Below are 12,894 nucleotides of genomic sequence, written 5' to 3' on the forward strand. Positions count from 1 at the left end.
CCTCATCTTTCTCCTGTGGAACAGCTGGTAGTTTCAAACTGCTGACCTTGCGGTTCGCAGCCAGATTCGTAACCACTACGCTACCAGAGCTCCTTTATGTATAATATTAAATCGTCATAATAAGACTAAGCAACTTAGAATACAGCTTAATATGCATTACCTTATTTGATTCTTATTATAACCTGTGTTCAGCATTATTATCTCATTTTGAAGATGAAAAACTAAGGCTCACAGAACTTTCAGTCTTTCTCATAGTTACTCAGAGTGTTTGGAAACAGAAGATGATTTATATACAAACAGAAACAATCAATTAACAAATTCATAAATACTCTGCATTTCAGTTCTAAAGGCTAAATATTAGCTTGCATTACATTTTATGGATTGAAAAGAAGTGCTTTCTTATTGAGAAAAAAAAGAAATGTCCACTGCACTTTGCTTCCTGTTGTAAGGTAATGGATGACATATTCAAAGATACTTAAAGAAATGCAAATATAATATTATATTATTTATCTAAGGACATTAATTGCTCTAATAAAGGCAGAAGAAGTTTGGGAACAAATGACAAGAAAGTCAACAGCTCTCCAATAGCTATGAATATTGTAATTCTTCTTTCAAAATATACTCATTAGCATTCATTTGGTCTTGAGGGCATATATCCACATAAACTGTGTTTCTTAGTCTTAAATTACTTTAGTCTCAGCCACTAAGATCTCCCTAGTAAACAGCTGCCTTTTTTTACTTTAGACTCTTCTTAGAAACTCCACTCAGACACCATTTGAGTAGCTCCCTTATGCATTTTATGTCAAACCACAGGCTGCCAGAGACTGAGCAGACCGCCAGTAACCAGAAGAGGCAGTAATTTTAAAAATTGAGAGTCCATCAGAATCACCTGGAGGGCCTGATAAGCCATAGCTTGGTAGGGCCCAGAGTTTCTGATTTAGGAGGCCTAAGGTAGAGCCCCCAAATCTACCTTTCTTATATACCTCCAGGAATCTCTGATGCTATTGGTCTGAAGACCACACTTTGAGAACCTCAGGACTAAGTAATGATCAGGTATTTGATTTTCCAACTTCTTTATTTTCCCCCAGAAGAACAGAAAAGACATGAAAGCTTTTAGAATAAATGTTAGATAAATACTACACCTAGAGGAGACCTGTTCACCAAGTACCTTAAGAACTGCAGGCTGACAGCAGAGCCAGGGTCCAATAGCTAGGTTTTTATTTGATTGTTCTTCATGTGAAAGCCCATCTTAGCTAAATCATTTGTTTTTTAGTTTGCCTGGTAGCATTATTCACAATAGCAAAAAGTGTCCATCAACGGATGAATGGATGGATAAACAAACTATTGTACAATCACCCAATGGAATACTGTACAATGTTAAAGAATAACAATGAATCCACAAAACACCTCACTCATAACATGGATGAACCTGTAGGACATTATGCTGAGTGAAATTAGTCAATCACAAAAGGACAAATATTGTATGAGGTCACCATTGTAAAAAGTCAAGAAAAGGTTTACACACAGAACAAAACATTATTTGGTGGTTACCAGGGGTGGGAGGGGAAGAGAGGCAATTGCACTAACTAGCAAGTATTATTGTTGCTAAGTGCTGGCGAGTTGGTTTTGACTCACGGCAACCCTGTGTAGGGTTTCCAAGGAGCAGCTAGTGGATATCCTACAGCGTCACACTAGGACTCCTAACTGGCAAGTCAGCAGTGTTAACTTGGGTGAAGGAAAAGTACTAGCCAATAAGAGGAGGGCAGCACAACATGGCCAAGACAAGACACTGGGAGGTACACAAGAGTAAACAGCAGCAAATACCATTAATGCACAATCCTGCAATATCAATAATAATTAAAATTCTATGAATAGATATGTAGGCAAATATGCACGCTAAGCAGGTATGGAATGGCAAAATGGGAGAATACCCACGAGGGTATGTAGGTTTGGCTGAGGGTGTTTCTCCATATCTATTTGTATGTGCAGCAAGTATATTCATTTATATATTCATAGCAGAGCATACAGGGAGCAAACTTATAAAAACTTTTTAGCCGGAACCAAACACCTTGAGAGAATGATTTACTGGGCTTTAAGACTTAGTTAGGACTATAGTCTCAGGGGACATCTAGGTCAATTGGCATAACATAGTCCGCAAAGACAATGTTCTATATCCTACTTTGGTGAATAGCAGCCAGGGTCTTAAAAACTTGGGATCAGCCAGCTTAGGTGCACCAATTGGTCTCACCTTATCCAGAGCAAAGAAGAAAATCAAAGACTTGTGGAAACAATGAGTCCAGAGGTCTAATGGACCATGCAAACCTCAACCTCTATGACCCGAGATCAGAAGAACTAAATGGTGCCTGGGTACAATTACTAACTACTCTGATCAGGATCACAATAGAAGGTCATGGATAGAGTAGGAAACATATTTAGAACAAAATTCAAAATTATACCAAAGACATACTGAGCTGTTGGAGACTAATAAGACCTCTGAGATTATGGTCTCAGACACCCTTCAAACCTAGAAATGAACCCACTTAAGTTTCCATATGTATTTCATCATAACATGGAAAAAATGACCAAAGTTAATTTTTTGCCACATTCGACTTTGTTTTTGTTTTAAACAAAATAATATTGTTTTTTTCTTTACGACACCTGCTAATTTAGAGTTTTCTTCTTATTTTTTCCTCAAGGATTTTTCATTACAAAATGCAATATTTAGTCAAAATTAATAGTTTGGATATATCATATGCCAATATTTTTTCTTCCTGATTGATTCACTATAAAAGGCTAAATAGCAAGCATGCTCTTTCTTTGACGTTAATCAACGTGGAGATGTAAGCTGTGCAACAGTGAAAAAGCCACATTCTCTCAATTATTGTTAATTCAGTGCCAAATTAAAATGTATGCCATCTCTTCTTCCTACCAGACAAATTGTTCCTGAAACAAAATAATAATTCCACTGTGTTGAACAAAAACATCATCTAAATGCAAGACAAGGATTTTCTTAATGACCTAAAATGTGTGTTTTCTCTAGAAGATGAAGAAATTTAAAAGCAATGACAACACAGTGTTTTGCCAGGAGCTAGTAATTAGAAATGAATTAAGGCTTCTGACAGTGTGAAAACAAGAAGGCCCCTGTTTACATCTTATGCTAACTGCAGTCCGGGCTAATGAACCTTCATTATCCAAGATTCACCTCTCAACCATATCCTATAAATGGATTTGATTTGTAGCTTTAGCTCAATTGGGATTTGAGATATGTGAGTGGGTTTTGTGTTGTTGTTGTTGTTTTTAATCTTGAGAAGGACAGTCTTTATTTCTAAACCAATTTCAACATCAGAAATGCAGCATGCTGTTATCCCATTTAAAATATTTCAGCATTATTCTGAGAACTCTCAAACAAAGTCACTGAGACTCCAATGTCCACCTCTGTAATTTTGAACAGAACGCTTTCCTGGTAGCTTTTTACTCTGGCCATTATAGGTAATCATTCGTCCAAACAGGAAGAACAATTTACAGAAATAAACATGTATATGGGAAGGCTGAGGAAATAAGAGCAGACTCTTCTGATAAGTCTTCATCCCTCATTTATATCAGAGGGTGTTAGTGTTCTTATACTCCCATCCAGCATACACTCACGTGTAACAGGTTGTCCTCAGCTACCCAACTCTATGGAGGTAGCAAGAAAAAGAGACGGGAAGAGTTAACGATTATCAGTACTGGTGATGGTGGTAATAGCCACCCTGCATAGGGTTTCTGAGGCTGTAAATCTTTACAGGGGCAAATAACCTCATCTTTTTCCCATGGAACAACTGGTAGTTTCAAACTGCTGATTTTGAGATTAGCAGCCTTTGAGATTCATAGCCACTATGCTATCAGAGGAGTCCTGGTGTGGCGCTGTGGGTTAATGCGCCAGACTGCAAAGGCATTTGAACCGCAAGGTCGGTGGTTCAAGCTCACCAGCTTTTCCTCGGAAACCCTATGCAAGGTCACCATCCGTCAGAATCGACTCGACAGCACTTAACAATAACAACAACATGCTATCAGAGCTCCTTATCAGTACTAGTTGCAAACAAGTCAATTCCAATTCATGGCAATTCCATGTATTTCAGAGTGGAACTGTACTCCACAGAGTTTTCAATCACTGATTTCTTGGAAACAGATTGCCAGGTCTTTCTTCTAAGGTGTCTCTGGGTAGACCCAACTCTCTAATGTAACCATTTGCATCATCCAGGGATTCCAGTCACTACTTACTGCTAGAAAAATAGGATTCTACAATGGCTTAAAACCTGACAAAACTCTGGCTTTTTCCATCTTCGATTCAATTATCATACCAACAGTTGCCTAATGTATGTCTAAGCTAGTATGTTTCTCTGTGTTCCAAATATAGGATTATGGGTCTATTGTGACATCACAGCACCTAGGACAAATCAAGAGCTCAAAACACATTAGTGGTATAAGTGATTGCCACTGGGATGAAGGTGTCTTCAGAGGATATAGTTTACATTCCCTTGAAAATGTTACACACCGTGAAAGGGGAATCTACATGCATAACTGAAGCAACTCCAAAGCCTGGAGGGTTTATTAGAGCTTAAATTCTAAAGCACTTGTTCTGTGGAAGGCTGTGGTTTACAGGGGGATCCCTAACTCCATTTGAGTCTTGATAGAAGTTCAGCCTCCATTTGAATTTTTTGACAATTAGCCAGCAAATGTGCAGCTTTGTCCTAAGGTAGAGTGTGTTTGAAGTAGATTGCAACTCTCCTGGCCAACCCAGGGAGGGGCATGCTTGCCCTCAAAGAACTGGCTGAGGAGTGCCCTTCATGATTTACAGATACATTTAAAGTTTGGGTGCTGTCTTCAGCCTATAAATGACTGGATTTGGTAAAAAAGGGAATTAGAATTTTCCCAGGGACATAGGCTTCTTGTTAACCCTTTGTAGAATATGGGGCCTTAGGTGGATTCCTGAGCCCCACCCAGAACCTTCTGATTTGGGATTCCTACTTGGAAAGACATGTAGACCAACCCAGAAGCGCTGGGAGAACAGAATATTCTTACTGAAAGAAAGACCTTCAGGAAAAAAAAGCAGACTGGTTGGCTGTTTGCATATCAAACAAGCTGTTGCTTTGGAGGCATCAAGGAAAGAAAAGTCAGTCCATCATGGAAAAACCCCTTCTAGGACTGAAAATCAAAGGGAAACCATGAGCAGTCTAGTATGCTCTGTAGTGACAACCTAGGTCTACTTGTGAGTGGAAATGGGGGAAATGCAGCAATAAAGACATAGGCTAAGTTTGGCCATATTCCATTGATACCCATTGACCTTGAGATGAGAAAGACAAGAGGAAGAGCTGGTTGGTCTGAAGTTCAGGGAGATGTGTGAACTCTTGAGGCCATGGACACTGACCTAGCCCTTGGGGCTATGGCTGAGAGTGAAGTGACCAGCTGGTCTGAAGTGCAGGGTGCAGGGATATGTGTGTGAACTCCCATACTTACAGCTAGTACCCATTTGAACTAGCTTGGAGGACTAATTGAACAGAACTCAAACCAAGGAAGATAAAGATATTTGATACTGAGAACAAGTGCAAATTACTACAATTTGACAAACTAGACTTTTCCTATGAATGCGGTGGCTCAAAATTCCAACCAGAATGGAAGGATTCTTCATATCAAGGAACAACCATATTTTCTCAGTGTAGTGGGTTGATAGGGATAAGAAATTTAAACATTGGCATTCAAAAATGAATGCCCCAAGGCATGAAATGTCTGGCTTACAAATTTCATAAGTCTGCTTAGTTGCAGAATGAGGGGGGTTAAGGTAGGATCCCCACTGAATAGTTTCCCTCTTTTCTAGATGGATCTGGTGATAGGAAATGGGGGACGATGGTGGTAGGATTTTATGACTCAATTGTAAATAATTGTTAGCAGGATTAATTGTGATCATCACAACTGTAATTGTATATGTATAACTAAAAGAGGAGTGTAGTTAAGCTTTCATTTCAGGAACAGAGGATCCCAGGACCATCAAGAAGGAAGAGCATGAGTGGGGTGTGAGATCCCTACGTAGAAAAGCAGTGACAGCAAAAATCATGGCATGGAGAGACAGAGCAGCTGCAGACTCTAGGTCCATGGACTGAGTAAGGCTGTGTGCCTGTGGGCAGGAGGCTGGCTTGCAGAATGACCCTTTGGACATTTAAATGAATATATATTTTTTGTTTTGTGCGTGTGCATCAAATATATTTGCTTTGTTCATTTGTGACATATAAGATGTAAATGGGGAGCCACAGGAAGGAAAAAGAATAACTGTTGTTGCAGAAAGAGGATTGTAGTCACTGAGATGAAACAAAGCTTACAATTTGTTGAATGTAAAGCTAATGATCCTGTCTGTAAACCTTCGCACAATTGACAATGAAAAGTTAAAATTAAAAAAAGAATAATCACAACAAAAACATAAAATTAGATAGGAAACTTAAAGGGACAGTGACGTTAATGGGAGAGGAGCAATTAGGAAAAGAATTAGGTAAGAATAGTTGCACAACTGGAAGAATGTAATCAATATCACTGAAATAAACATGTAGAAATTGTTAAATTGGTGTATGTTCTACTGGAACATATATTCTTATAATAATAATAGAGTAAATATTTTTTTAAATAAAGTTTGGTTGCTACATATGACTCAGGGTCACGTGGTCATGAGTCATACTCTGACCACCATGCGGGCAGGTGGGCAAAGCCTCAGAACCAAGCATAAAAGCCTTTTTAAACCATCCCAATCATAGTCTTCCCCTGCCTGCCTCTTCTATAGTTCCACCTTCAACAATGATAAATTGGTCTGCCGCCCATCATGATTTTGGGATGATCTGAGAATCTCCTTTGTTTATTTAGTGTCTATAATTTGCCAGATTTAGAAGAGGATATGGAATGAGGGATATCATTGCTGATGTCAGATGGATCGTGGCTGAAAGCAGAGAATAGCAGAAAGATGTTTACCTGTGCTTTATTGACTATACAAAGGCTTTCAACTGTGTAGATCACAACAAGCTATAGACAATTTTGTGGAGAATAAGTATTCCAGAACATTTAATTGTGCTCATGAGGAACCTGTGCATAGTCCAAGAAGCAGTCATTTGAACAGAATGGTTTAAAATTAGGAAAGGTATACACGAGGGTTGTACTCTCTCACCATACATATCTGTATGCTGAGCAAATAATCTGAGAAGCTGGATTATATGAAAAATATGGCATCAAACTGGGAGGGAGACTCATTAACAACCTTTGGTATGCAGATGACACAACCTTGCTTTCTGAAAGCTAGAAGGACTTACAATATTTACTGATGAAAGTCAAAGACCACAGAGTTTGGTATGGGTTGCAATTCAGTGTAAAGAAAACAAAAATCCTCACCAATAAATAGCATCATGATAAATGGAGAAAAGATAGAAATTGTCAAAGACTTCATTTTACTTAGATCCACAATTAACACTCATTGAAACAGCAGTTAAGAAATCAAACAACATTTTGCATTGGGCAAATCAGCTGCACAAGATCTTTTTAAAGTATTGAACAGCAAAGATAGATGTCAGTTTGAGGACTAACATGCACCTGACCCAAGCCGTAATATTTTCATTAGCCTCATATGTATGTGAAACCTGGACAATGAATAAGGAAGACCATAGAAGAATTGATGCATTTGTTATGATGTTGGAGATGAATATTAAAATTACCATGAACTGCCAGAAGAACAAACATATCTGTGTTGGAAGAAGTATAGCCAGAACGTCCCTTAGAAGCCAAGATGACCAGACTTCATCTCTCATACTTCAGATATATTTTTAGGAATGACCAGTCCCTGGAAAAGAACATCATGCTTGGTAAAGTGGAGAATCAGTGAAAGAGGGAGACCGCCAACTAAATGGATTGGTACAGTGGCAGCAGCAATGGGTTCAAGCACAGCAGCAATTGCAAGGTTGGTGCAGCACCAGACAGTGTTTCATTCTGTTGTGCCTAAAGTCAGAATTGACTCTCCAGCACCACCACCAACAGCATAACTAGCCCAAGGCCATGAATTCTTCAGACACCATTATGGGCTCAGTCTGGTTTCCCTCATCCAAATGATTTGTCTTTGTCCTGTTTAAAGTGAAATATGATATTGCTGTTAAGTGCCAAGGAGTCAGTCCTGAATCATAGCACCCCTATAGGATTTCTGAAGAATGGCTGATAGGTTTGAATTGCAGACCTTATAGTTAGCAGTCCAGTGTTTATCCTACACCATCACATATTGTTGCTGTTTTTGTGTGTAATCAAGTTGGTTCCAGACTTTTAGTGACCCTAAATAAGGTTTCTGAGAGCAGCTGGTGGATTTGAACTGCCAACCTTGTGTTTACTAGTGCAGACCCCACACTACATAGGGGTCTCTATAAAATATGTGTCCCTAAGAACACCCACACTTGCAGATAATACCCACTTGACCTGGCTTCAATGACTGGATGATCAGAGCTCAACTAGAAGAAGAAAGAAGAGGAAAAAAAGAATAATCTGATACAATTTGATGAACTTGACCTACACCTATGGATGCAGTAGCTCAAAAGAGGGAACAAATCTTTACAGCAAGATTTGTGGAAGGAAGGTAAAATCGCCACTGAGTAGTATCCAATCTGTGTAGGCGGGGCTGATGAAAGGAAATGTGGATAGTTCTCTTGTGATGCAATAGTGAATAATTGTTATCAGGACTGATTGTGAGGGTTGAAAATGTAAAAGTAGATGTTTTGTAGCAAGGAAGGCAGTAATTAACTTTGCAGTGTAGGAGCAGAGGTCCCTGGGACCATGAAGGGAGTAGAGTGGAGAGCGGGACCCTACCCAGAGAAGCAGTGATGCCTGAGATGGAGGCAGAGACGATGTCATGGGGATATGGAGCAGCTGGAGACTTTAGACCCAGAGAGGGAGAGAGGCTGTGTGCTGACGACCAGGGCGGGGGGCAGGCTTGTAGGATATACCCTTTGGTTGGTTGATGATGCATGGAGGGGATTGAAACCATGGCAACAAAACGATATAAGATAGGATGAATGTAAAACTAATGTTCTCTCATGTAAACTATCACATAATTCACAATAAAACATTAAAAAAATATATGTGTCCCTACACATCTTCCATTTTTGTCATACTATGGTGGCTTGTATGTTGCTGTGATGCTGGAAGCTTTATCACCGGTGTTTCAAATATCAGCATGTTCATCCACAGTGGACAAGTTTCAGCAGAACTTCAAGACTAAGAAGAAGGAATAGGCGGTTCACTTGTGAGGAACTAGACCCTGAAAACTATGAATAGCCCGGGAACTTTCTGAGTTCCTCAGATTGGAAGGCACTCAAAATAAAGATCTATATCCTAGGCATCAGTAAGCTGAAATGGACAGGTATTGATCATTTTGAAACCTACAATCATATGGTTGCTGTGCCAATAACAAGTTAAAAAGGAGAGTGGAGGTGGGTCAGGAGAGGATTGGACAATGCTGGTGAGGATGGTACTAGAGAATGAAGTCCTCAGGATGAAGGCTCAGCTCCCCACATATCTTAAGCAGCTTCCAGTCCCCAAGAGCATTACAGGGTTTGCCCAGCTCACAGAATGTACATCTGATGAGGACTGAGACTTTATCAAACCATCAGCCTCTATCCCCTGCTCCTAGTGCAGCATCTGGAATGTGTTTCAGAATGGCTTCACTGTTGCCTTTTCTTGGTATATTTGCACTACTTGTCTACCTTTCTTGAAGGTAGTTTGTCCATTGTCCAGAAGAAAAAGCAATATCATACAGCTTGATCAATTTTAAAATACAAAAGGAAAATTCCAAAGTGGTGAATGAAATAAACATTGAAGGTTTATGTCTTAATAAAACAGAAGTCCTGATGTGGCTCTGTAGGATAAAAAGTGGGCTGCTTACCATAAGGTCTGCAGTTCAAACCCACCACCAGCTCCTCAGAAACCCTGTACAGCATCACTATGGAACTGATTTGGTGGCACTTAACAGCAACAACAACAAAAACAAAGCAACTTATTGTAGGTTCTGGCATTCTAATTCATTTCCTGCTTGTGGAGGTTCACATAATAAATACAATGAATTGGCAATGTGAATCCACTAATACTGAAAAAGAAAGTAGTTGATAGAAACGAATTAGGGTTGAATTAAATTATGTCCTATAAGATCCTATAATATTTCCTCATTCTTTGTGACTAGGAAACCTTTGAAATAGTAGTCTTACTACTAATTGAATAATCATTTCTTGCTACACTACTGTTTGTATTTGGTACTTTGTATAGTTGTCAGTTATATATTAATTAAATTGTGCAAGCCTATTAATATGACTTCTACAAATCAATGTCTCTTGCAGTAATAAAATCAACACTCCTCAACACTTAATTATGGCACTGTGGGTTAATGTGCTGGACTGCAAACTCATATGAGCCACAAGTCAGTGGTTCAAGCTCTCCAGCCACTCTCGGAAATCCTATACAGGGTCGCTATGGGTCAGAACTGACTAGATAGCACCTAACAACAACAGCAACATTAATATGATTTCTAAGAATCAATGTCTCTTCCAGTAATAAAATCAACATTCCTCAACACTTAATTGAGAAAATCTAAATTATTGGCAATGTGTCTAAAGTTGTTTGTTTGAATATCAATATTTTCAACAGCCATACATTAAAATTTTCCCCTCACACTGTTAAATATATTCTTTTTCAGATTTCTTCTATTTTGATGATTTTCCTCTGCTTGGTCTTTCACACTTCATTCTATTTAGAATAAGAAAAATATTATCATCAGTAATTACTTGAGTTTTCACAGAGATAGCCTCTGACTTTTATAGTTCATACAAATATCCCAATTTCAGAAAAGAAGTAAAGTAGATATAAAAAATTCCAATAAGGAACAGTTACTTACATTAGAAAAGATTTATCTGGTTTATAAAAGGCTTGTTTAAGTCTGTTTGTATGTGCTTTTTTGCGTGTATACTGAGCTATTTGATATGGAAATGAAGTGGGTTGTAGTAGCAGCACTTAGATCTGAACCCATAGATTGCTGCAATTTGAAGTTAATCCTAATAATGATTCCATGTTCACTTTGTATTTATGTGGACATTTTTCTGTTTAAAGCTGCAAAATAAACATAAAATTAAAAAAATAATTTGCAAAATAAACTAACTAGAGAATCTTTTATAATTGCAGAGGAATTATGCAGCATTCATCATCAAAAACAACATTTCAAGATCTATCTTGAAATACAACACTCTCTGTGATAGGATAATATCTACATATCTACAACCACTAGAGCCAGTAATGAAGAAACTGAGGAATTCTACCAACTTCTTCAGTCTGGAATTGATCAAACAAGCAATTGAGATGCATCGATAATTACTGGGTAATTGGAATATGAAGGTTGAAAACAAAGAGGAAAGATTTGTTGTTAAGTGTCATCTAGTTGGTTCCAATTCATAGCAACCTTCCAAGGAGCAGCCGGTGGGTTTGAACCACTGGCCTTTTGATTAGCAGTTCAGTGTTATGGCTTTGGTGATAGAAATAATGCTGGAGATCTCATGATTGAATTTTGCAAGACAAATGACTTATTCATTGCAAATACCTTTGTCAACAATATAAACAATGACTATACACTTGGACCTCACCAGATGGAATGCACAGGAATCAAATTGACTGAATCTATGGGAAGACATGATGGAGAAGTTCCATTTCATCAGCCAAAACAAAGCCAGGGGCTGACTGTAGAACAGATCATCAATTACTCATATACAAGTTAAGGATGATGCTGGAGAAAATTGAAACAGGTCTATGAGAGCCAAAATATTACCTTGAGTGTATCCCACCTTGAGTAATTTAGAGACCATCTCAAAAAGTGATATGATGCATTAGGCACTAATGACTGAAAATTACAAGATTTGTGGGATGATACCAAGAACATCATACATGAAAAAAGCAAAAAGTTATTTAAAAGACAGGAAGGAAAGAAAAAACCAAAATGGATGTCAGAAGAGACTCTGAAACTTGCTCTTGAACACAGAGTAGCCAAAGTGAATAGAAGAAATAAGTAAAAGAACTGAACAGAAAACTTCAAAGGACAACTTGAGAAGATGAAGTAAATTATTATAATGAAATGTGCACAGACCTGGAGTTAGAAAATCAAACAGGAAGAACATGCTGAGGGTTTCTCAAGCTCAAAGAACTAAAGAAAAAATTCAAACCTCAAGTCACAATACTGGAAGATTCTAGGGCAAATATTGAATGATGCAGGAAGCATCAAAAGAAGATAGAAGGAATACAGAGCTACTGTACTAGAGAGAATTCGTTGAGATTCAATCATTTCAGGAAGTAGTATATGATCAAGAACCAGTGATGTTGAAGGAAGCAATTAAAGTTGCATTGAAGGCATTAGGAAAAGAACAAGGATTCAGGAACTGATGAAATACCAATTGAAATGTCTCAACAAAGCTAAGTAGCACTAGAAGCACTCACTAGTCTATGCCAAGAAATTTGAAAGATAGCTACCTACCCAACCAATGGGAAGAGATTCATATTTGTGTCAATTCCAAAGAAAGGCAATGGAACAGAATATAGAAATCATCAAACACAATGTTAATAACACCACACAAAAGTAAAATTTCACTGAAGATAATAAACAGTCACAACTGTACATCAACAGTGAGTTGCCAGAAATTAAAGCCAGATTCAGAAGAAGGAGAATGTGGACAAGGGATATAATTTCTGAAGTTAAATGGATCTTGGCTAAAAGCAGAGAATACCAGAAAGATGTTTATTTGTATTTTATTGACTATGCAAATGCATTTGACTGTGTGGATCAAAACAAGCTATGGGGAAAAAAAAAAAAAAACA

The sequence above is a fragment of the Chrysochloris asiatica genome, unplaced genomic scaffold (assembly GCF_000296735.1).
Source record: "Chrysochloris asiatica unplaced genomic scaffold, ChrAsi1.0 scaffold00344, whole genome shotgun sequence".
NCBI lineage: Eukaryota > Metazoa > Chordata > Mammalia > Afrosoricida > Chrysochloridae > Chrysochloris > Chrysochloris asiatica.